The sequence below is a fragment of the Scyliorhinus torazame genome, chromosome 4, assembly GCF_047496885.1.
Source record: "Scyliorhinus torazame isolate Kashiwa2021f chromosome 4, sScyTor2.1, whole genome shotgun sequence".
In the NCBI taxonomy this organism is placed as follows: Eukaryota; Metazoa; Chordata; class Chondrichthyes; order Carcharhiniformes; family Scyliorhinidae; genus Scyliorhinus; species Scyliorhinus torazame.
The window spans coordinates 244511277-244533775 of NC_092710.1; positions in this window are offsets into that span (position 1 = coordinate 244511277).

The following is a 22499-nucleotide window of genomic DNA, read 5'->3' on the forward strand; positions in this document are numbered from 1 at the left end:
GCTCCTCTCACCCCCACTGCTGTTCCTCTCTCCCCGCTGCTACTCATCTCTCCCCGCTGCTGCTCCTCTCTCCCCGCTGCTGCTCCTCTCACCCCGCTGCTGCTCCTCTCGCCCCGCTGCTGCTCCTCTCACCCCCACTGCTACTCCTCTCTCCCGCTGCTGCTTCTCTCACCCCCACTGCTGCTCCTCTCTCCCCGCTGCTGCTCCTCTCGCCCCGCTGCTGCTCCTCTCTCCCCGCTGCTGCTCCTCTCACCCCGCTGCTGGTCCTCTCACCCCCACTGCTGCTCCTCTTGCCCCGCTGCTGCTCCTCTCACCCCGCTGCTGCTCCTCCATCCCCGCTGCTGCTCCTCTCACCCCGCTGCTGCTCTTCTCTCCCCGCTGCTGCTCCTCTCACCCCCACTGCTGTTCCTCTCTCCCCGCTGCTACTCCTCTCTCCCCGCTGCTGCTCCTCTCTCCCCGCTGCTGCTCCTCTCACCCCCACTGCTGCTCCTCTCGCCCCGCTGCTGCTCCTCTCTCCCCGCTGCTGCTCCTCTCGCCCCGCTGCTGCTCCTCTCTCCCCGCTGCTGCTCCTCTCTCCCCGCTGCTGCTCCTCGCTCTCTGCTACTGCTCCTCTCTCCCCACTGCAGCTCCTCTCTCCCCGCTGCTGCTCCCCTCTCTCTGCTGCTGCTCCTCTCTCCCCGCTGCTGCTCGTCTCGCCCTGTTGCTGCTCCTCTCTCTCTGCTGCTGCTCCTCCCTCCCGCTGCTGCTCCTCGCTCTCTGCTACTGCTCCTCTCTCCCCACTGCAGCTCCTCTCTCCCCGCTGCTGCTGCTCTCTCCCCGCTGCTGCTCCTCTCTCCCCGCTGCTGCTCCCCTCTCTCTGCTGCTGCTCCTCTCTCCCCGCTGCTGCTCGTCTCGCCCTGTTGCTGCTCCTCTCTCTCTGCTGCTGCTCCTCTCACCCCCACTGCTGTTCCTCTCTCCCCGCTGCTACTCCTCTCTCCCCGCTGCTGCTCCTCTCTCCCCGCTGCTGCTCCTCTCACCCCCACTGCTGCTCCTCTCGCCCCGCTGCTGCTCCTCTCTCCCCGCTGCTGCTCCTCTCTCCCTGCTGCTGCTCCTCGCTCTCTGCTACTGCTCCTCTCTCCCCACTGCAGCTCCTCTCTCCCCGCTGCTGCTCCCCTCTCTCTGCTGCTGCTCCTCTCTCCCCGCTGCTGCTCGTCTCGCCCTGTTGCTGCTCCTCTCTCTCTGCTGCTGCTCCTCCCTCCCGCTGCTAATCCTCGCTCTCTGCTACTGCTCCTCTCTCCCCACTGCAGCTCCTCTCTCCCCGCTGCTGCTGCTCTCTCCCCGCTGCTGCTCCTCTCTCCCCGCTGCTGCTCCTCTCCCCCCACTGCTGCTCCTCTCTCCCCGCTGCTGCTCCTCTCACCCCCACTGCTGCTCATCTTGCCCCGCTGCTGCTCCTCTCACCCCGCTGCTGCTCCTCCATCCCCGCTGCTGCTCCTCTCACCCCCACTGCTGCTCCTCTCGCCCCGCTGCTGCTCCTCTCTCCCCGCTGCTGCTCCTCTCTCCCTGCTGCTGCTCCTCGCTCTCTGCTACTGCTCCTCTCTCCCCACTGCAGCTCCTCTCTCCCCGCTGCTGCTCCCCTCTCTCTGCTGCTGCTCCTCTCTCCCCGCTGCTGCTCGTCTCGCCCTGTTGCTGCTCCTCTCTCTCTGCTGCTGCTCCTCCCTCCCCGCTGCTGCTCCCCTCTCTCTGCTGCTGCTCCTCTCTCCCCGCTGCTGCTCGTCTCGCCCTGTTGCTGCTCCTCTCTCTCTGCTGCTGCTCCTCCCTCCCGCTGCTGCTCCTCGCTCTCTGCTACTGCTCCTCTCTCCCCACTGCAGCTCCTCTCTCCCCGCTGCTGCTGCTCTCTCCCCGCTGCTGCTCCTCTCTCCCCGCTGCTGTTCCACTCTCCCCGCTGCTGCTCCTCTCTCCCGACTGCTGCTCCTCTCTCCCCGCTGCAGCTCCTCTCTCCCCGCTGCCGCTCCTCTCTCCCCGCTGCTGCTCCTCTCTCTCTGCTGCTGCTCCTCCCTCCCGCTGCTGCTCCTCGCTCTCTGCTACTGCTCTTCTCTCCCCACTGCAGCTCCTCTCGCCCCGCTGCTGCTCCTCTCTCCCCGCTGCTGCTCCTCTCACCCCGCTGCTGCTCCTCTCACCCCCACTGCTGCTCCTCTTGCCCCGCTGCTGCTCCTCTCACCCAGCTGCTGCTCCTCCATCCCCGCTGCTGCTCCTCTCACCCCGCTGCTGCTCTTCTCTCCCCGCTGCTGCTCCTCTCACCCCCACTGCTGTTCCTCTCTCCCCGCTGCTACTCCTCTCTCCCCGCTGCTGCTCCTCTCTCCCCGTTGCTGCTCCTCTCACCCCCACTGCTGCTCCTCTCGCCCCGCTGCTGCTCCTCTCTCCCCGCTGCTGCTCCTCTCGCCCCGCTGCTGCTCCTCTCTCCCCGCTGCTGCTCCTCTCTCCCCGCTGCTGCTCCTCTCACCCCGCTGCTGCTCCTCTCTCCCCGCTGCTGCTCCTCTCACCCCCACTGCTGTTCCTCTCTCCCCGCTGCTACTCATCTCTCCCCGCTGCTGCTCCTCTCTCCCCGCTGCTGCTCCTCTCACCCCGCTGCTGCTCCTCTCGCCCCGCTGCTGCTCCTCTCACCCCCACTGCTACTCCTCTCTCCCCACTGCAGCTCCTCTCTCCCCGCTGCTGCTGCTCTCTCCCCGCTGCTGCTCCTCTCTCCCCGCTGCTGTTCCACTCTCCCCGCTGCTGCTCCTCTCTCCCGACTGCTGCTCCTCTCTCCCCGCTGCAGCTCCTCTCTCCCCGCTGCTGCTCCTCTCTCCCCGCTGCTGCTCCTCTCTCTCTGCTGCTGCTCCTCCCTCCCGCTGCTGCTCCTCGCTCTCTGCTACTGCTCTTCTCTCCCCACTGCAGCTCCTCTCGCCCCGCTGCTGCTCCTCTCTCCCCGCTGCTGCTCCTCTCACCCCGCTGCTGCTCCTCTCACCCCCACTGCTGCTCCTCTTGCCCCGCTGCTGCTCCTCTCACCCAGCTGCTGCTCCTCCATCCCCGCTGCTGCTCCTCTCACCCCGCTGCTGCTCTTCTCTCCCCGCTGCTGCTCCTCTCACCCCCACTGCTGTTCCTCTCTCCCCGCTGCTACTCCTCTCTCCCCGCTGCTGCTCCTCTCTCCCCGTTGCTGCTCCTCTCACCCCCACTGCTGCTCCTCTCGCCCCGCTGCTGCTCCTCTCTCCCCGCTGCTGCTCCTCTCGCCCCGCTGCTGCTCCTCTCTCCCCGCTGCTGCTCCTCTCTCCCCGCTGCTGCTCCTCTCACCCCGCTGCTGCTCCTCTCTCCCCGCTGCTGCTCCTCTCACCCCCACTGCTGTTCCTCTCTCCCCGCTGCTACTCATCTCTCCCCGCTGCTGCTCCTCTCTCCCCGCTGCTGCTCCTCTCACCCCGCTGCTGCTCCTCTCGCCCCGCTGCTGCTCCTCTCACCCCCACTGCTACTCCTCTCTCCCGCTGCTGCTCCTCTCACCCCCACTGCTGCTCCTCTCTCCCTGCTGCTGCTCCTCTCGCCCCGCTGCTGCTCCTCTCTCCCCGCTGCTGCTCCTCTCACCCCGCTGCTGCTCCTCTCACCCCCACTGCTGCTCCTCTTGCCCCGCTGCTGCTCCTCTCACCCCACTGCTGCTCCTTCATCCCCGCTGCTGCTCCTCTCACCCCGCTGCTGCTCTTCTCTCCCCGCTGCTGCTCCTCTCACCCCCACTGCTGTTCCTCTCTCCCCGCTGCTACTCCTCTCTCCCCGCTGCTGCTCCTCTCTCCCCGCTGCTGCTCCTCTCACCCCCACTGCTGCTCCTCTCGCCCCGCTGCTGCTCCTCTCTCCCCGCTGCTGCTCCTCTCGCCCCGCTGCTGCTCCTCTCTCCCCGCTGCTGCTCCTCTCTCCCCGCTGCTGCTCCTCGCTCTCTGCTACTGCTCCTCTCTCCCCACTGCAGCTCCTCTCTCCCCGCTGCTGCTCCCCTCTCTCTGCTGCTGCTCCTCTCTCCCCGCTGCTGCTCGTCTCGCCCTGTTGCTGCTCCTCTCTCTCTGCTGCTGCTCCTCCCTCCCGCTGCTGCTCCTCGCTCTCTGCTACTGCTCCTCTCTCCCCACTGCAGCTCCTCTCTCCCCGCTGCTGCTGCTCTCTCCCCGCTGCTGCTCCTCTCTCCCCGCTGCTGCTCCTCTCCCCCCACTGCTGCTCCTCTCTCCCCGCTGCTGCTCCTCTCACCCCCACTGCTGCTCATCTTGCCCCGCTGCTGCTCCTCTCACCCCGCTGCTGCTCCTCCATCCCCGCTGCTGCTCCTCTCACCCCGCTGCTGCTCCTCTCTCCCCGCTGCTGCTCCTCTCACCCCCACTGCTGTTCCTCTCTCCCCGCTGCTACTCCTCTCTCCCCGCTGCTGCTCCTCTCTCCCCGCTGCTGCTCCTCTCACCCCCACTGCTGCTCCTCTCGCCCCGCTGCTGCTCCTCTCTCCCCGCTGCTGCTCCTCTCTCCCTGCTGCTGCTCCTCGCTCTCTGCTACTGCTCCTCTCTCCCCACTGCAGCTCCTCTCTCCCCGCTGCTGCTCCCCTCTCTCTGCTGCTGCTCCTCTCTCCCCGCTGCTGCTCGTCTCGCCCTGTTGCTGCTCCTCTCTCTCTGCTGCTGCTCCTCCCTCCCGCTGCTGCTCCTCGCTCTCTGCTACTGCTCCTCTCTCCCCACTGCAGCTCCTCTCTCCCCGCTGCTGCTGCTCTCTCCCCGCTGCTGCTCCTCTCTCCCCGCTGCTGCTCCTCTCCCCCCACTGCTGCTCCTCTCTCCCCGCTGCTGCTCCTCTCACCCCCACTGCTGCTCATCTTGCCCCGCTGCTGCTCCTCTCACCCCGCTGCTGCTCCTCCATCCCCGCTGCTGCTCCTCTCACCCCCACTGCTGCTCCTCTCGCCCCGCTGCTGCTCCTCTCTCCCCGCTGCTGCTCCTCTCTCCCCGCTGCTGCTCCTCTCGCCCCGCTGCTGCTCCTCTCTCCCCGCTGCTGCTCCTCTCTCCCCGCTGCTGCTCCTCGCTCTCTGCTACTGCTCCTCTCTCCCCACTGCAGCTCCTCTCTCCCCGCTGCTGCTCCCCTCTCTCTGCTGCTGCTCCTCTCTCCCCGCTGCTGCTCGTCTCGCCCTGTTGCTGCTCCTCTCTCTCTGCTGCTGCTCCTCCCTCCCGCTGCTGCTCCTCGCTCTCTGCTACTGCTCCTCTCTCCCCACTGCAGCTCCTCTCTCCCCGCTGCTGCTGCTCTCTCCCCGCTGCTGCTCCTCTCTCCCCGCTGCTGCTCCTCTCCCCCCACTGCTGCTCCTCTCTCCCCGCTGCTGCTCCTCTCACCCCCACTGCTGCTCATCTTGCCCCGCTGCTGCTCCTCTCACCCCGCTGCTGCTCCTCCATCCCCGCTGCTGCTCCTCTCACCCCGCTGCTGCTCCTCTCTCCCCGCTGCTGCTCCTCTCACCCCCACTGCTGTTCCTCTCTCCCCGCTGCTACTCCTCTCTCCCCGCTGCTGCTCCTCTCTCCCCGCTGCTGCTCCTCTCACCCCCACTGCTGCTCCTCTCGCCCCGCTGCTGCTCCTCTCTCCCCGCTGCTGCTCCTCTCTCCCTGCTGCTGCTCCTCGCTCTCTGCTACTGCTCCTCTCTCCCCACTGCAGCTCCTCTCTCCCCGCTGCTGCTCCCCTCTCTCTGCTGCTGCTCCTCTCTCCCCGCTGCTGCTCGTCTCGCCCTGTTGCTGCTCCTCTCTCTCTGCTGCTGCTCCTCCCTCCCGCTGCTGCTCCTCGCTCTCTGCTACTGCTCCTCTCTCCCCACTGCAGCTCCTCTCTCCCCGCTGCTGCTGCTCTCTCCCCGCTGCTGCTCCTCTCTCCCCGCTGCTGCTCCTCTCCCCCACTGCTGCTCCTCTCTCCCCGCTGCTGCTCCTCTCACCCCCACTGCTGCTCATCTTGCCCCGCTGCTGCTCCTCTCACCCCGCTGCTGCTCCTCCATCCCCGCTGCTGCTCCTCTCACCCCCACTGCTGCTCCTCTCGCCCCGCTGCTGCTCCTCTCTCCCCGCTGCTGCTCCTCTCTCCCTGCTGCTGCTCCTCGCTCTCTGCTACTGCTCCTCTCTCCCCACTGCAGCTCCTCTCTCCCCGCTGCTGCTCCCCTCTCTCTGCTGCTGCTCCTCTCTCCCCGCTGCTGCTCGTCTCGCCCTGTTGCTGCTCCTCTCTCTCTGCTGCTGCTCCTCCCTCCCGCTGCTGCTCCTCGCTCTCTGCTACTGCTCCTCTCTCCCCACTGCTGCTCCTCTCGCCCTGTTGCTGCTCCTCTCTCTCTGCTGCTGCTCCTCCCGCCCGCTGCTGCTCCTCGCTCTCTGCTACTGCTCCTCTCTCCCCACTGCAGCTCCTCTCTCCCCGCTGCTGCTCCTCTCTCTCTGCTGCTGCTCCTCTCTCCCCGCTGCTGCTCCTCTCGCCCCGTTGTTGCTCCTCTCTCTCTGCTGCTGCTCCTCTCTCCCCGCTGCAGCTCCTCTCTCCCCGCTGCTGCTCATCCCTCCCCCGCTGCTGCTCCTCTCTCCCCGCTGCTGCTCCTCTCGCCCCGCTGCTCCTCTCCCTCTGCTGCTTCTCCTCTCGCCCCGCTGCTGCTCCTCTCTCCCCGGTGCTGCTCCTCTCTCCCTGCTGCTGCTCCTCTCTCCCCGCTGCTGCCCCTCTCTCCCCGCTGCTGCTCCTCTCTCCCGACTGCTGCTCCTCTCTCCCCGCTGCAGCTGCTCTCTCCCCGCTGCTGCTCCTCTCTCCCCGCTGCTGCTCCTCTCTCCCCGCTGCAGCTCCTCTCTCCCCGCTGCTGCTCCTCTCTCCCGACTGCTGCTCCTCTCTCCCCGCTGCAGCTCCTCTCTCCCCGCTGCTGCTCCTCTCTCCCCGCTGCTGCTCCTCTCTCTCTGCTGCTGCTCCTCCCTCCCGCTGCTGCTCCTCGCTCTCTGCTACTGCTCTTCTCTCCCCACTGCAGCTCCTCTCTCCCCGCTGCTGCTCCTCTCTCTCTGCTGCTGCTCCTCTCTCCCCGCTGCTGCTCCTCTCGCCCCGTTGTTGCTCCTCTCTCTCTGCTGCTGCTCCTCCCTTCCGCTGCTGCTCCTCTCTCCCCGCTGCAGCTCCTCTCTCCCCGCTGCTGCTCCTCCCTCCCCTGCTGCTGCTCCTCTCTCCCCGCTGCTGCTCCTCTCGCCCCGCTGCTCCTCTCCCTCTGCTGCTTCTCCTCTCGCCCCGCTGCTGCTCCTCTCTCCCCGGTGCTGCTCCTCTCTCCCTGCTGCTGCTCCTCTCTCCCCGCTGCTGCTCCTATCTCCCCGCTGCTGCTCCTCTCGCCCCGCTACTCCTCCTCTCGCCCCGCTGCTGATCCACTCTCCCCGCTGCTGCTCCTCTCGCCCCGCTGCTGCTCCTCTCTCCCCGGTGCTGCTCCTCTCTCACCGCTGCTGCTCCTCTCTCCCCGCTGCTGCTCCTCTCGCCCCGCTGCTCCTCCTCTCGCCCCACTGCTGCTCCTCTCGCCCCCGCTGCAGCTCCTCTCTCCCCGCTGCTGCTCCTCTCGCCCCGCTGCTGCTCCTCTCTCCCCGGTGCTGCTCCTCTCTCACCGCTGCTGCTCCTCTTCCCCCCGCTGCTGCTGCTCTCTCCCCGCTGCTGCTCCTCTCTCCCCGCTGCTGCTCCTCTCCCCCCACTGCTGCTCCTCTCTCCCCGCTGCTGCTCCTCGCTCCCCGGTGCTGCTCCTCTCTCCCCGCTGCTGCTCCTCTCTCCCCGGTGCTGCTCCTCTCTCACCGCTGCTGCTCCTCTTCCCCCCGCTGCTGCTGCTCTCTCCCCGCTGCTGCTCCTCTCTCCCCGCTGCTGCTCCTTTCCCCCCACTGCTGCTCCTCTCTCCCCGCTGCTGCTCCTCGCTCCCCGGTGCTGCTCCTCTCTCCCCGCTGCTGCTCCTCTCTCCACGCTGCTTCTCCTCTCTCCCCACTGCTTCTCCTCTCTCCCTGCTGCAGCTCCTTTCTCCCCGCTGCTGCTCCTCTCTCTCTGCTGCTGCTCCTCTCTCCCCGCTGCTGCTCCTCTCGCCCCGTTGTTGCTCCTCTCTCTCTGCTGCTGCTCCTCTCTCCCCGCTGCAGCTCCTCTCTCCCCGCTGCTGCTCCTCCCTCCCCCGCTGCTGCTCCTCTCTCCCCGCTGCTGCTCCTCTCGCCCCGCTGCTGCTCCTCTCCCTCTGCTGCTTCTCCTCTCGCCCCGCTGCTGCTCCTCTCTCCCCGGTGCTGCTCCTCTCTCCCTGCTGCTGCTCCTCTCTCCCCGCTGCTGCCCCTCTCTCCCCGCTGCTGCTCCTCTCTCCCGACTGCTGCTCCTCTCTCCCTGCTGCTGCTCCTCTCTCCCCGCTGCTGCCCCTCTCTCCCCGCTGCTGCTCCTCTCTCCCGACTGCTGCTCCTCTCTCCCCGCTGCAGCTCCTCTCTCCCCGCTGCTGCTCCTCTCTCCCCGCTGCTGCTCCTCTCTCCCCGCTGCAGCTCCTCTCTCCCCGCTGCTGCTCCTCTCTCCCGACTGCTGCTCCTCTCTCCCCGCTGCAGCTCCTCTCTCCCCGCTGCTGCTCCTCTCTCCCCGCTGCTGCTCCTCTCTCTCTGCTGCTGCTCCTCTCACCCCGCTGCTGCTCCTCCATCCCCGCTGCTGCTCCTCTCACCCCGCTGCTGCTCCTCTCTCCCCGCTGCTGCTCCTCTCACCCCCACTGCTGTTCCTCTCTCCCCGCTGTTACTCATCTCTCCCCGCTGCTGCTCCTCTCTCCCCGCTGCTGCTCCTCTCACCCCGCTGCTGCTCCTCTCGCCCCGCTGCTGCTCCTCTCACCCCCACTGCTACTCCTCTCTCCCGCTGCTGCTCCTCTCACCCCCACTGCTGTTCCTCTCTCCCCGCTGCAGCTCCTCTCTCCCCGCTGCTGCTCCTCCCTCCCCCGCTGCTGCTCCTCTCTCCCCGCTGCTGCTCCTCTCGCCCCGCTGCTCCTCTCCCTCTGCTGCTTCTCCTCTCGCCCCGCTGCTGCTCCTCTCTCCCCGGTGCTGCTCCTCTCTCCCTGCTGCTGCTCCTCTCTCCCCGCTGCTGCCCCTCTCTCCCCGCTGCTGATCCTCTCTCCCGACTGCTGCTCCTCTCTCCCTGCTGCTGCTCCTCTCTCCCCGCTGCTGCCCCTCTCTCCCCGCTGCTGCTCCTCTCTCCCGACTGCTGCTCCTCTCTCCCCGCTGCTGCTCCTCTCGCCCCGTTGTTGCTCCTCTCTCTCTGCTGCTGCTCCTCTCTCCCCGCTGCAGCTCCTCTCTCCCCGCTGCTGCTCCTCCCTCCCGCGCTGCTGCTCCTCTCTCCCCGCTGCTGCTCCTCTCGCCCCGCTGCTCCTCTCCCTCTGCTGCTTCTCCTCTCGCCCCGCTGCTGCTCCTCTCTCCCCGGTGCTGCTCCTCTCTCCCTGCTGCTGCTCCTCTCTCCCCGCTGCTGCCCCTCTCTCCCCGCTGCTGCTCCTCTCTCCTGACTGCTGCTCCTCTCTCCCCGCTGCTGCTCCTATCTCCCCGCTGCTGCTCCTCTCGCCCCGCTACTCCTCCTCTCGCCCCGCTGCTGATCCACTCTCCCCGCTGCTGCTCCTCTCGCCCCGCTGCTGCTCCTCTCTCCCCGGTGCTGCTCCTCTCTCACCGCTGCTGCTCCTCTCTCCCCGCTGCTGCTCCTCTCGCCCCGCTGCTCCTCCTCTCGCCCCACTGCTGCTCCTCTCGCCCCCGCTGCAGCTCTTCTCTCCCCGCTGCTGCTCCTCTCGCCCCGCTGCTGCTCCTCTCTCCCCGGTGCTGCTCCTCTCTCACCGCTGCTGCTCCTCTTCCCCCCGCTGCTGCTGCTCTCTCCCCGCTGCTGCTCCTCTCTCCCCGCTGCTGCTCCTCTCCCCCCACTGCTGCTCCTCTCTCCCCGCTGCTGCTCCTCGCTCCCCGGTGCTGCTCCTCTCTCCCCGCTGCTGCTCCTCTCTCCCCGGTGCTGCTCCTCTCTCACCGCTGCTGCTCCTCTTCCCCCCGCTGCTGCTGCTCTCTCCCCGCTGCTGCTCCTCTCTCCCCGCTGCTGCTCCTTTCCCCCCACTGCTGCTCCTCTCTCCCCGCTGCTGCTCCTCGCTCCCCGGTGCTGCTCCTCTCTCCCCGCTGCTGCTCCTCTCTCCACGCTGCTTCTCCTCTCTCCCCACTGCTTCTCCTCTCTCCCTGCTGCAGCTCCTTTCTCCCCGCTGCTGCTCCTCTCTCTCTGCTGCTGCTCCTCTCTCCCCGCTGCTGCTCCTCTCGCCCCGTTGTTGCTCCTCTCTCTCTGCTGCTGCTCCTCTCTCCCCGCTGCAGCTCCTCTCTCCCCGCTGCTGCTCCTCCCTCCCCCGCTGCTGCTCCTCTCTCCCCGCTGCTGCTCCTCTCGCCCCGCTGCTCCTCTCCCTCTGCTGCTTCTCCTCTCGCCCCGCTGCTGCTCCTCTCTCCCCGGTGCTGCTCCTCTCTCCCTGCTGCTGTTCCTCTCTCCCCGCTGCTGCCCCTCTCTCCCCGCTGCTGCTCCTCTCTCCCGACTGCTGCTCCTCTCTCCCTGCTGCTGCTCCTCTCTCCCCGCTGCTGCCCCTCTCTCCCCGCTGCTGCTCCTCTCTCCCGACTGCTGCTCCTCTCTCCCCGCTGCAGCTCCTCTCTCCCCGCTGCTGCTCCTCTCTCCCCGCTGCTGCTCCTCTCTCCCCGCTGCAGCTCCTCTCTCCCCGCTGCTGCTCCTCTCTCCCGACTGCTGCTCCTCTCTCCCCGCTGCAGCTCCTCTCTCCCCGCTGCTGCTCCTCTCTCCCCGCTGCTGCTCCTCTCTCTCTGCTGCTGCTCCTCTCACCCCGCTGCTGCTCCTCCATCCCCGCTGCTGCTCCTCTCACCCCGCTGCTGCTCCTCTCTCCCCGCTGCTGCTCCTCTCACCCCCACTGCTGTTCCTCTCTCCCCGCTGCTACTCATCTCTCCCCGCTGCTGCTCCTCTCTCCCCGCTGCTGCTCCTCTCACCCCGCTGCTGCTCCTCTCGCCCCGCTGCTGCTCCTCTCACCCCCACTGCTACTCCTCTCTCCCGCTGCTGCTCCTCTCACCCCCACTGCTGTTCCTCTCTCCCCGCTGCAGCTCCTCTCTCCCCGCTGCTGCTCCTCCCTCCCCCGCTGCTGCTCCTCTCTCCCCGCTGCTGCTCCTCTCGCCCCGCTGCTCCTCTCCCTCTGCTGCTTCTCCTCTCGCCCCGCTGCTGCTCCTCTCTCCCCGGTGCTGCTCCTCTCTCCCTGCTGCTGCTCCTCTCTCCCCGCTGCTGCCCCTCTCTCCCCGCTGCTGCTCCTCTCTCCCGACTGCTGCTCCTCTCTCCCTGCTGTTGCTCCTCTCTCCCCGCTGCTGCCCCTCTCTCCCCGCTGCTGCTCCTCTCTCCCGACTGCTGCTCCTCTCTCCCCGCTGCTGCTCCTCTCGCCCCGTTGTTGCTCCTCTCTCTCTGCTGCTGCTCCTCTCTCCCCGCTGCAGCTCCTCTCTCCCCGCTGCTGCTCCTCCCTCCCCCGCTGCTGCTCCTCTCTCCCCGCTGCTGCTCCTCTCGCCCCGCTGCTCCTCTCCCTCTGCTGCTTCTCCTCTCGCCCCGCTGCTGCTCCTCTCTCCCCGGTGCTGCTCCTCTCTCCCTGCTGCTGCTCCTCTCTCCCCGCTGCTGCCCCTCTCTCCCCGCTGCTGCTCCTCTCTCCCGACTGCTGCTCCTCTCTCCCCGCTGCTGCTCCTATCTCCCCGCTGCTGCTCCTCTCGCCCCGCTACTCCTCCTCTCGCCCCGCTGCTGCTCCACTCTCCCCGCTGCTGCTCCTCTCGCCCCGCTGCTGCTCCTCTCTCCCCGGTGCTGCTCCTCTCTCACCGCTGCTGCTCCTCTCACCCCCACTGCTACTCCTCTCTCCCGCTGCTGCTCCTCTCACCCCCACTGCTGCTCCTCTCTCCCCGCTGCTGCTCCTCTCGCCCCGCTGCTGCTCCTCTCTCCCCGCTGCTGCTCCTCTCACCCCGCTGCTGCTCCTCTCACCCCCACTGCTGCTCCTCTTGCCCCGCTGCTGCTCCTGTCACCCCGCTGCTGCTCCTCCATCCCCGCTGCTGCTCCTCTCTCCCCGCTGCTGCTCCTCTCTCCCCGCTGCAGCTCCTCTCTCCCCGCTGCTGCTCCTCTCTCCCGACTGCTGCTCCTCTCGCCCCGCTGCAGCTCCTCTCTCCCCGCTGCTGCTCCTCTCTCCCCGCTGCTGCTCCTCTCTCTCTGCTGCTGCTCCTCCCTCCCGCTGCTGCTCCTCGCTCTCTGCTACTGCTCTTCTCTCCCCACTCCAGCTCCTCACTCCCCGCTGCTGCTCCTCTCTCTCTGCTGCTGCTCCTCTCTCCCCGCTGCTGCTCCTCTCGCCCCGTTGTTGCTCCTCTCTCTCTGCTGCTGCTCCTCCCTCCCGCTGCTGCTCCTCTCTCCCCGCTGCATCCTCTCTCCCCGCTGCTGCTCCTCCCTCCCCCGCTGCTGCTCCTCTCGCCCCGCTGCTGCTCGTCTCGCCCCGCTGCTTCTCCTCTCTCCCCGCTGCTTCTCCTCTCGCCCCGCTGCTGCTCCTCTCTCCCCGCTGCTGCACCTCTCTCCCCGCTGCTTCTCCTCTCGCCCCGCTGCTGCTCCTCTCTCCCCGCTGCTGCTCCTCTCTCCCGACTGCTGCTCCTCTCTCCCCGCTGCTGCTCCTCTCTCCCCGCTGCTGCTCCTCTCGGCCCGCTACTCCTCCTCTCGCCCCGCTGCTGCTCCTCTCTCCCCGCTGCTGCTCCTCTCGCCCCGCTGCTGCTCTCCCTCCGCTGCTGCTCCTCTCGCCCCGCTGCTGCTCCTCTCTCCCCGCTGCTGCGCCTCTCTCTCTGCTGCTGCTCCTCTCTCCACGCTGCTGCTCCTCTTTCCCCGCTGCTGCTCCTCTCTCTCTGCTGCTGCTCCTCTCTCCACGCTGCTGCTCCTCTCTCCCCGCTGCTGCTCCTCTCTCTCTGCTGCTGCTCCTCTCTCCCCGCTGCTGCTCCGATTGCCCCGTTGTTGCTCCTCTTTCTCTGCTGCTGCTCCTCCCTCCCGCTGCTGCTCCTCTCGCCCCATTGCAGCTCCTCTCTCCCCGCTGCTGCTCCTCTCGCCCCGCTGCTGCTCCTCTCTCCCAGTTGCTGCTCCTCTCTCCCCGCTGCTGCTCCTCGCTCTCTGCTACTGCTCCTCTCTCCCCACTGCAGCTCCTCTCTCCCCGCTGCTGCTCCCCTCTCTCTGCTGCTGCTCCTCTCTCCCCCCTGCTGCTCGTCTCGCCCTGTTGCTGCTCCTCTCGCTCTGCTGCTGCTCCTCCCTCCCGCTGCTGCTCCTCGCTCTCTGCTACTGCTCCTCTCTCCCCACTGCAGCTCCTCTCTCCCCGCTGCTGCTCCTCTCGCCCCGCTGCTCCTCCTCTCGCCCCACTGCTGCTCCTCTCGCCCCCGCTGCAGCTCCTCTCTCCCCGCTGCTGCTCCTCTCGCCCCGCTGCTGCTCCTCTCTCCCCGGTGCTGCTCCTCTCTCACCGCTACTGCTCCTCTCCCCCCGCTGCTGCTGCTCTCTCCCCGCTGCTGCTCCTCTCTCCCCGCTGCTGCTCCTCTCCCCCCACTGCTGCTCCTCTCTCCCCGCTGATGCTCCTCTCACCCCCACTGCTGCTCCTCTTGCCCCGCTGCTGCTCCTCTCACCCCGCTGCTGCTCCTCCATCCCCGCTGCTGCTCCTCTCACCCCGCTGCTGCTCCTCTCTCCCCGCTGCTGCTCCTCTCACCCCCACTGCTGTTCCTCTCTCCCCGCTGCTACTCCTCTCTCCCCGCTGCTGCTCCTCTCTCCCCGCTGCTGCTCCTCTCACCCCCACTGCTGCTCCTCTCGCCCCGCTGCTGCTCCTCTCTCCCCGGTGCTGCACCTCTCTCCCCGCTGCTGCTCCTCTCACCCTGCTGCTGCTCCTCTACCCCCGCTGTTTCTCTCTCCCAGCTGCTGCTCCTCTCGCCCCGCTGCTCCTCTCCCTCCGCTGCTGCTCCTCTCGCCCCGCTGCTGCCCCACTCTCCCCGGTGCTGCACCACTCTCCCCGGTGCTGCACCTCTCTCCCCGCTGCTGCTCCTCTCACCCTGCTGCTGCTCCTCTACCCCCGCTGTTCCTCTCTCCCCGCTGCTGCTCCTCTCGCCCCGCTGCTCCTCTCCCTTCGCTGCTGCTCCTCTCGCCCCGCTGCTGCCCCACTCTCCCCGGTGCTGCACCTCTCTCCCCGCTGCTGCTTCTCTCTCCCCACTGGTGCTCCTCTCACCCGCTGTTGCTCCTCTCTCCCCGCTGCTGCTCCTCTCTCCCCGCTGCTGCTCCTCTCACCCCGCTGCTGCTCCTCTCTCCCCGCTGCTGCTCCTCTCTCCCCGCTGCTGCTCCTCTCGCCCCGTTGTTGCTCCTCTCTCTCTGCTGCTGCTCCTCCCTCCCGCTGCTGCTCCTCTCTCCCCGCTGCATCCTCTCTCCCCGCTGCTGCTCCTCCCTCCCCCGCTGCTGCTCCTCTCGCCCCGCTGCTGCTCGTCTCGCCCCGCTGCTTCTCCTCTCTCCCCGCTGCTTCTCCTCTCGCCCCGCTGCTGCTCCTCTCTCCCCGCTGCTGCACCTCTCTCCCCGCTGCTTCTCCTCTCGCCCCGCTGCTGCTCCTCTCTCCCCGCTGCTGCTCCTCTCTCCCGACTGCTGCTCCTCTCTCCCCGCTGCTGCTCCTCTCTCCCCGCTGCTGCTCCTCTCGGCCCGCTACTCCTCCTCTCGCCCCGCTGCTGCTCCTCTCTCCCCGCTGCTGCTCCTCTCGCCCCGCTGCTGCTCTCCCTCCGCTGCTGCTCCTCTCGCCCCGCTGCTGCTCCTCTCTCCCCGCTGCTGCGCCTCTCTCTCTGCTGCTGCTCCTCTCTCCACGCTGCTGCTCCTCTTTCCCCGCTGCTGCTCCTCTCTCTCTGCTGCTGCTCCTCTCTCCACGCTGCTGCTCCTCTCTCCCCGCTGCTGCTCCTCTCTCTCTGCTGCTGCTCCTCTCTCCCCGCTGCTGCTCCTCTTGCCCCGTTGTTGCTCCTCTTTCTCTGCTGCTGCTCCTCCCTCCCGCTGCTGCTCCTCTCGCCCCATTGCAGCTCCTCTCTCCCCGCTGCTGCTCCTCTCGCCCCGCTGCTGCTCCTCTCTCCCAGTTGCTGCTCCTCTCTCCCCGCTGCTGCTCCTCGCTCTCTGCTACTGCTCCTCTCTCCCCACTGCAGCTCCTCTCTCCCCGCTGCTGCTCCCCTCTCTCTGCTGCTGCTCCTCTCTCCCCCCTGCTGCTCGTCTCGCCCTGTTGCTGCTCCTCTCGCTCTGCTGCTGCTCCTCCCTCCCGCTGCTGCTCCTCGCTCTCTGCTACTGCTCCTCTCTCCCCACTGCAGCTCCTCTCTCCCCGCTGCTGCTCCTCTCGCCCCGCTGCTCCTCCTCTCGCCCCACTGCTGCTCCTCTCGCCCCCGCTGCAGCTCCTCTCTCCCCGCTGCTGCTCCTCTCGCCCCGCTGCTGCTCCTCTCTCCCCGGTGCTGCTCCTCTCTCACCGCTACTGCTCCTCTCCCCCCGCTGCTGCTGCTCTCTCCCCGCTGCTGCTCCTCTCTCCCCGCTGCTGCTCCTCTCCCCCCACTGCTGCTCCTCTCTCCCCGCTGATGCTCCTCTCACCCCCACTGCTGCTCCTCTTGCCCCGCTGCTGCTCCTCTCACCCCGCTGCTGCTCCTCCATCCCCGCTGCTGCTCCTCTCACCCCGCTGCTGCTCCTCTCTCCCCGCTGCTGCTCCTCTCACCCCCACTGCTGTTCCTCTCTCCCCGCTGCTACTCCTCTCTCCCCGCTGCTGCTCCTCTCTCCCCGCTGCTGCTCCTCTCACCCCCACTGCTGCTCCTCTCGCCCCGCTGCTGCTCCTCTCTCCCCGGTGCTGCACCTCTCTCCCCGCTGCTGCTCCTCTCACCCTGCTGCTGCTCCTCTACCCCCGCTGTTTCTCTCTCCCAGCTGCTGCTCCTCTCGCCCCGCTGCTCCTCTCCCTCCGCTGCTGCTCCTCTCGCCCCGCTGCTGCCCCACTCTCCCCGGTGCTGCACCACTCTCCCCGGTGCTGCACCTCTCTCCCCGCTGCTGCTCCTCTCACCCTGCTGCTGCTCCTCTACCCCCGCTGTTCCTCTCTCCCCGCTGCTGCTCCTCTCGCCCCGCTGCTCCTCTCCCTTCGCTGCTGCTCCTCTCGCCCCGCTGCTGCCCCACTCTCCCCGGTGCTGCACCTCTCTCCCCGCTGCTGCTTCTCTCTCCCCACTGGTGCTCCTCTCACCCGCTGTTGCTCCTCTCTCCCCGCTGCTGCTCCTCTCTCCCCGCTGCTGCTCCTCTCACCCCGCTGCTGCTCCTCTCTCCCCGCTGCTGCTCCTCTCTCCCCGCTGCTGCTCCTCTCGCCCCGTTGTTGCTCCTCTCTCTCTGCTGCTGCTCCTCCCTCCCGCTGCTGCTCCTCTCTCCCCGCTGCATCCTCTCTCCCCGCTGCTGCTCCTCCCTCCCCCGCTGCTGCTCCTCTCGCCCCGCTGCTGCTCGTCTCGCCCCGCTGCTTCTCCTCTCTCCCCGCTGCTTCTCCTCTCGCCCCGCTGCTGCTCCTCTCTCCCCGCTGCTGCACCTCTCTCCCCGCTGCTTCTCCTCTCGCCCCGCTGCTGCTCCTCTCTCCCCGCTGCTGCTCCTCTCTCCCGACTGCTGCTCCTCTCTCCCCGCTGCTGCTCCTCTCTCCCCGCTGCTGCTCCTCTCGGCCCGCTACTCCTCCTCTCGCCCCGCTGCTGCTCCTCTCTGCCCGCTGCTGCTCCTCTCGCCCCGCTGCTGCTCTCCCTCCGCTGCTGCTCCTCTCGCCCCGCTGCTGCTCCTCTCTCCCCGCTGCTGCGCCTCTCTCTCTGCTGCTGCTCCTCTCTCCACGCTGCTGCTCCTCTTTCCCCGCTGCTGCTCCTCTCTCTCTGCTGCTGCTCCTCTCTCCACGCTGCTGCTCCTCTCTCCCCGCTGCTGCTCCTCTCTCTCTGCTGCTGCTCCTCTCTCCCCGCTGCTGCTCCTCTTGCCCCGTTGTTGCTCCTCTTTCTCTGCTGCTGCTCCTCCCTCCCGCTGCTGCTCCTCTCGCCCCATTGCAGCTCCTCTCTCCCCGCTGCTGCTCCTCTCGCCCCGCTGCTGCTCCTCTCTCCCAGTTGCTGCTCCTCTCTCCCCGCTGCTGCTCCTCGCTCTCTGCTACTGCTCCTCTCTCCCCACTGCAGCTCCTCTCTCCCCGCTGCTGCTCCCCTCTCTCTGCTGCTGCTCCTCTCTCCCCCCTGCTGCTCGTCTCGCCCTGTTGCTGCTCCTCTCTCTCTGCTGCTGCTCCTCCCTCCCGCTGCTGCTCCTCGCTCTCTGCTACTGCTCCTCTCTCCCCACTGCAGCTCCTCTCTCCCCGCTGCTGCTCCTCTCGCCCCGCTGCTCCTCCTCTCGCCCCACTGCTGCTCCTCTCGCCCCCGCTGCAGCTCCTCTCTCCCCGCTGCTGCTCCTCTCGCCCCGCTGCTGCTCCTCTCTCCCCGGTGCTGCTCCTCTCTCACCGCTACTGCTCCTCTCCCCCCGCTGCTGCTGCTCTCTCCCCGCTGCTGCTCCTCTCTCCCCGCTGCTGCTCCTCTCCCCCCACTGCTGCTCCTCTCTCCCCGCTGATGCTCCTCTCACCCCCACTGCTGCTCCTCTTGCCCCGCTGCTGCTCCTCTCACCCCGCTGCTGCTCCTCCATCCCCGCTGCTGCTCCTCTCACCCCGCTGCTGCTCCTCTCTCCCCGCTGCTGCTCCTCTCACCCCCACTGCTGTTCCTCTCTCCCCGCTGCTACTCCTCTCTCCCCGCTGCTGCTCCTCTCTCCCCGTTGCTGCTCCTCTCACCCCCACTGCTGCTCCTCTCTCCCCGCTGCAGCTCCTCTCTCCCCGCTGCTGCTCCTCCCTCCCGCGCTGCTGCTCCTCTCTCCCCGCTGCTGCTCCTCTCGCCCCGCTGCTCCTCTCCCTCTGCTGCTTCTCCTCTCGCCCCGCTGCTGCTCCTCTCTCCCCGGTGCTGCTCCTCTCTCCCTGCTGCTGCTCCTCTCTCCCCGCTGCTGCCCCTCTCTCCCCGCTGCTGCTCCTCTCTCCTGACTGCTGCTCCTCTCTCCCCGCTGCTGCTCCTATCTCCCCGCTGCTGCTCCTCTCGCCCCGCTACTCCTCCTCTCGCCCCGCTGCTGATCCACTCTCCCCGCTGCTGCTCCTCTCGCCCCGCTGCTGCTCCTCTCTCCCCGGTGCTGCTCCTCTCTCACCGCTGCTGCTCCTCTCTCCCCGCTGCTGCTCCTCTCGCCCCGCTGCTCCTCCTCTCGCCCCACTGCTGCTCCTCTCGCCCCCGCTGCAGCTCCTCTCTCCCCGCTGCTGCTCCTCTCGCCCCGCTGCTGCTCCTCTCTCCCCGGTGCTGCTCCTCTCTCACCGCTGCTGCTCCTCTTCCCCCCGCTGCTGCTGCTCTCTCCCCGCTGCTGCTCCTCTCTCCCCGCTGCTGCTCCTCTCCCCCCACTGCTGCTCCTCTCTCCCCGCTGCTGCTCCTCGCTCCCCGGTGCTGCTCCTCTCTCCCCGCTGCTGCTCCTCTCTCCCCGGTGCTGCTCCTCTCTCACCGCTGCTGCTCCTCTTCCCCCCGCTGCTGCTGCTCTCTCCCCGCTGCTGCTCCTCTCTCCCCGCTGCTGCTCCTTTCCCCCCACTGCTGCTCCTCTCTCCCCGCTGCTGCTCCTCGCTCCCCGGTGCTGCTCCTCTCTCCCCGCTGCTGCTCCTCTCTCCACGCTGCTTCTCCTCTCTCCCCACTGCTTCTCCTCTCTCCCTGCTGCAGCTCCTTTCTCCCCGCTGCTGCTCCTCTCTCTCTGCTGCTGCTCCTCTCTCCCCGCTGCTGCTCCTCTCGCCCCGTTGTTGCTCCTCTCTCTCTGCTGCTGCTCCTCTCTCCCCGCTGCAGCTCCTCTCTCCCCGCTGCTGCTCCTCCCTCCCCCGCTGCTGCTCCTCTCTCCCCGCTGCTGCTCCTCTCGCCCCGCTGCTCCTCTCCCTCTGCTGCTTCTCCTCTCGCCCCGCTGCTGCTCCTCTCTCCCCGGTGCTGCTCCTCTCTCCCTGCTGCTGTTCCTCTCTCCCCGCTGCTGCCCCTCTCTCCCCGCTGCTGCTCCTCTCTCCCGACTGCTGCTCCTCTCTCCCTGCTGCTGCTCCTCTCTCCCCGCTGCTGCCCCTCTCTCCCCGCTGCTGCTCCTCTCTCCCGACTGCTGCTCCTCTCTCCCCGCTGCAGCTCCTCTCTCCCCGCTGCTGCTCCTCTCTCCCCGCTGCTGCTCCTCTCTCCCCGCTGCAGCTCCTCTCTCCCCGCTGCTGCTCCTCTCTCCCGACTGCTGCTCCTCTCTCCCCGCTGCAGCTCCTCTCTCCCCGCTGCTGCTCCTCTCTCCCCGCTGCTGCTCCTCTCTCTCTGCTGCTGCTCCTCTCACCCCGCTGCTGCTCCTCCATCCCCGCTGCTGCTCCTCTCACCCCGCTGCTGCTCCTCTCTCCCCGCTGCTGCTCCTCTCACCCCCACTGCTGTTCCTCTCTCCCCGCTGCTACTCATCTCTCCCCGCTGCTGCTCCTCTCTCCCCGCTGCTGCTCCTCTCACCCCGCTGCTGCTCCTCTCGCCCCGCTGCTGCTCCTCTCACCCCCACTGCTACTCCTCTCTCCCGCTGCTGCTCCTCTCACCCCCACTGCTGTTCCTCTCTCCCCGCTGCAGCTCCTCTCTCCCCGCTGCTGCTCCTCCCTCCCCCGCTGCTGCTCCTCTCTCCCCGCTGCTGCTCCTCTCGCCCCGCTGCTCCTCTCCCTCTGCTGCTTCTCCTCTCGCCCCGCTGCTGCTCCTCTCTCCCCGGTGCTGCTCCTCTCTCCCTGCTGCTGCTCCTCTCTCCCCGCTGCTGCCCCTCTCTCCCCGCTGCTGCTCCTCTCTCCCGACTGCTGCTCCTCTCTCCCTGCTGCTGCTCCTCTCTCCCCGCTGCTGCCCCTCTCTCCCCGCTGCTGCTCCTCTCTCCCGACTGCTGCTCCTCTCTCCCCGCTGCTGCTCCTCTCGCCCCGTTGTTGCTCCTCTCTCTCTGCTGCTGCTCCTCTCTCCCCGCTGCAGCTCCTCTCTCCCCGCTGCTGCTCCTCCCTCCCCCGCTGCTGCTCCTCTCTCCCCGCTGCTGCTCCTCTCGCCCCGCTGCTCCTCTCCCTCTGCTGCTTCTCCTCTCGCCCCGCTGCTGCTCCTCTCTCCCCGGTGCTGCTCCTCTCTCCCTGCTGCTGCTCCTCTCTCCCCGCTGCTGCCCCTCTCTCCCCGCTGCTGCTCCTCTCTCCCGACTGCTGCTCCTCTCTCCCCGCTGCTGCTCCTATCTCCCCGCTGCTGCTCCTCTCGCCCCGCTACTCCTCCTCTCGCCCCGCTGCTGCTCCACTCTCCCCGCTGCTGCTCCTCTCGCCCCGCTGCTGCTCCTCTCTCCCCGGTGCTGCTCCTCTCTCACCGCTGCTGCTCCTCTCACCCCCACTGCTACTCCTCTCTCCCGCTGCTGCTCCTCTCACCCCCACTGCTGCTCCTCTCTCCCCGCTGCTGCTCCTCTCGCCCCGCTGCTGCTCCTCTCTCCCCGCTGCTGCTCCTCTCACCCCGCTGCTGCTCCTCTCACCCCCACTGCTGCTCCTCTTGCCCCGCTGCTGCTCCTGTCACCCCGCTGCTGCTCCTCCATCCCCGCTGCTGCTCCTCTCTCCCCGCTGCTGCTCCTCTCTCCCCGCTGCAGCTCCTCTCTCCCCGCTGCTGCTCCTCTCTCCCGACTGCTGCTCCTCTCGCCCCGCTGCAGCTCCTCTCTCCCCGCTGCTGCTCCTCTCTCCCCGCTGCTGCTCCTCTCTCTCTGCTGCTGCTCCTCCCTCCCGCTGCTGCTCCTCGCTCTCTGCTACTGCTCTTCTCTCCCCACTCCAGCTCCTCACTCCCCGCTGCTGCTCCTCTCTCTCTGCTGCTGCTCCTCTCTCCCCGCTGCTGCTCCTCTCGCCCCGTTGTTGCTCCTCTCTCTCTGCTGCTGCTCCTCCCTCCCGCTGCTGCTCCTCTCTCCCCGCTGCATCCTCTCTCCCCGCTGCTGCTCCTCCCTCCCCCGCTGCTGCTCCTCTCGCCCCGCTGCTGCTCGTCTCGCCCCGCTGCTTCTCCTCTCTCCCCGCTGCTTCTCCTCTCGCCCCGCTGCTGCTCCTCTCTCCCCGCTGCTGCACCTCTCTCCCCGCTGCTTCTCCTCTCGCCCCGCTGCTGCTCCTCTCTCCCCGCTGCTGCTCCTCTCTCCCGACTGCTGCTCCTCTCTCCCCGCTGCTGCTCCTCTCTCCCCGCTGCTGCTCCTCTCGGCCCGCTACTCCTCCTCTCGCCCCGCTGCTGCTCCTCTCTCCCCGCTGCTGCTCCTCTCGCCCCGCTGCTGCTCTCCCTCCGCTGCTGCTCCTCTCGCCCCGCTGCTGCTCCTCTCTCCCCGCTGCTGCGCCTCTCTCTCTGCTGCTGCTCCTCTCTCCACGCTGCTGCTCCTCTTTCCCCGCTGCTGCTCCTCTCTCTCTGCTGCTGCTCCTCTCTCCACGCTGCTGCTCCTCTCTCCCCGCTGCTGCTCCTCTCTCTCTGCTGCTGCTCCTCTCTCCCCGCTGCTGCTCCTCTTGCCCCGTTGTTGCTCCTCTTTCTCTGCTGCTGCTCCTCCCTCCCGCTGCTGCTCCTCTCGCCCCATTGCAGCTCCTCTCTCCCCGCTGCTGCTCCTCTCGCCCCGCTGCTGCTCCTCTCTCCCAGTTGCTGCTCCTCTCTCCCCGCTGCTGCTCCTCGCTCTCTGCTACTGCTCCTCTCTCCCCACTGCAGCTCCTCTCTCCCCGCTGCTGCTCCCCTCTCTCTGCTGCTGCTCCTCTCTCCCCCCTGCTGCTCGTCTCGCCCTGTTGCTGCTCCTCTCGCTCTGCTGCTGCTCCTCCCTCCCGCTGCTGCTCCTCGCTCTCTGCTACTGCTCCTCTCTCCCCACTGCAGCTCCTCTCTCCCCGCTGCTGCTCCTCTCGCCCCGCTGCTCCTCCTCTCGCCCCACTGCTGCTCCTCTCGCCCCCGCTGCAGCTCCTCTCTCCCCGCTGCTGCTCCTCTCGCCCCGCTGCTGCTCCTCTCTCCCCGGTGCTGCTCCTCTCTCACCGCTACTGCTCCTCTCCCCCCGCTGCTGCTGCTCTCTCCCCGCTGCTGCTCCTCTCTCCCCGCTGCTGCTCCTCTCCCCCCACTGCTGCTCCTCTCTCCCCGCTGATGCTCCTCTCACCCCCACTGCTGCTCCTCTTGCCCCGCTGCTGCTCCTCTCACCCCGCTGCTGCTCCTCCATCCCCGCTGCTGCTCCTCTCACCCCGCTGCTGCTCCTCTCTCCCCGCTGCTGCTCCTCTCACCCCCACTGCTGTTCCTCTCTCCCCGCTGCTACTCCTCTCTCCCCGCTGCTGCTCCTCTCTCCCCGCTGCTGCTCCTCTCACCCCCACTGCTGCTCCTCTCGCCCCGCTGCTGCTCCTCTCTCCCCGGTGCTGCACCTCTCTCCCCGCTGCTGCTCCTCTCACCCTGCTGCTGCTCCTCTACCCCCGCTGTTTCTCTCTCCCAGCTGCTGCTCCT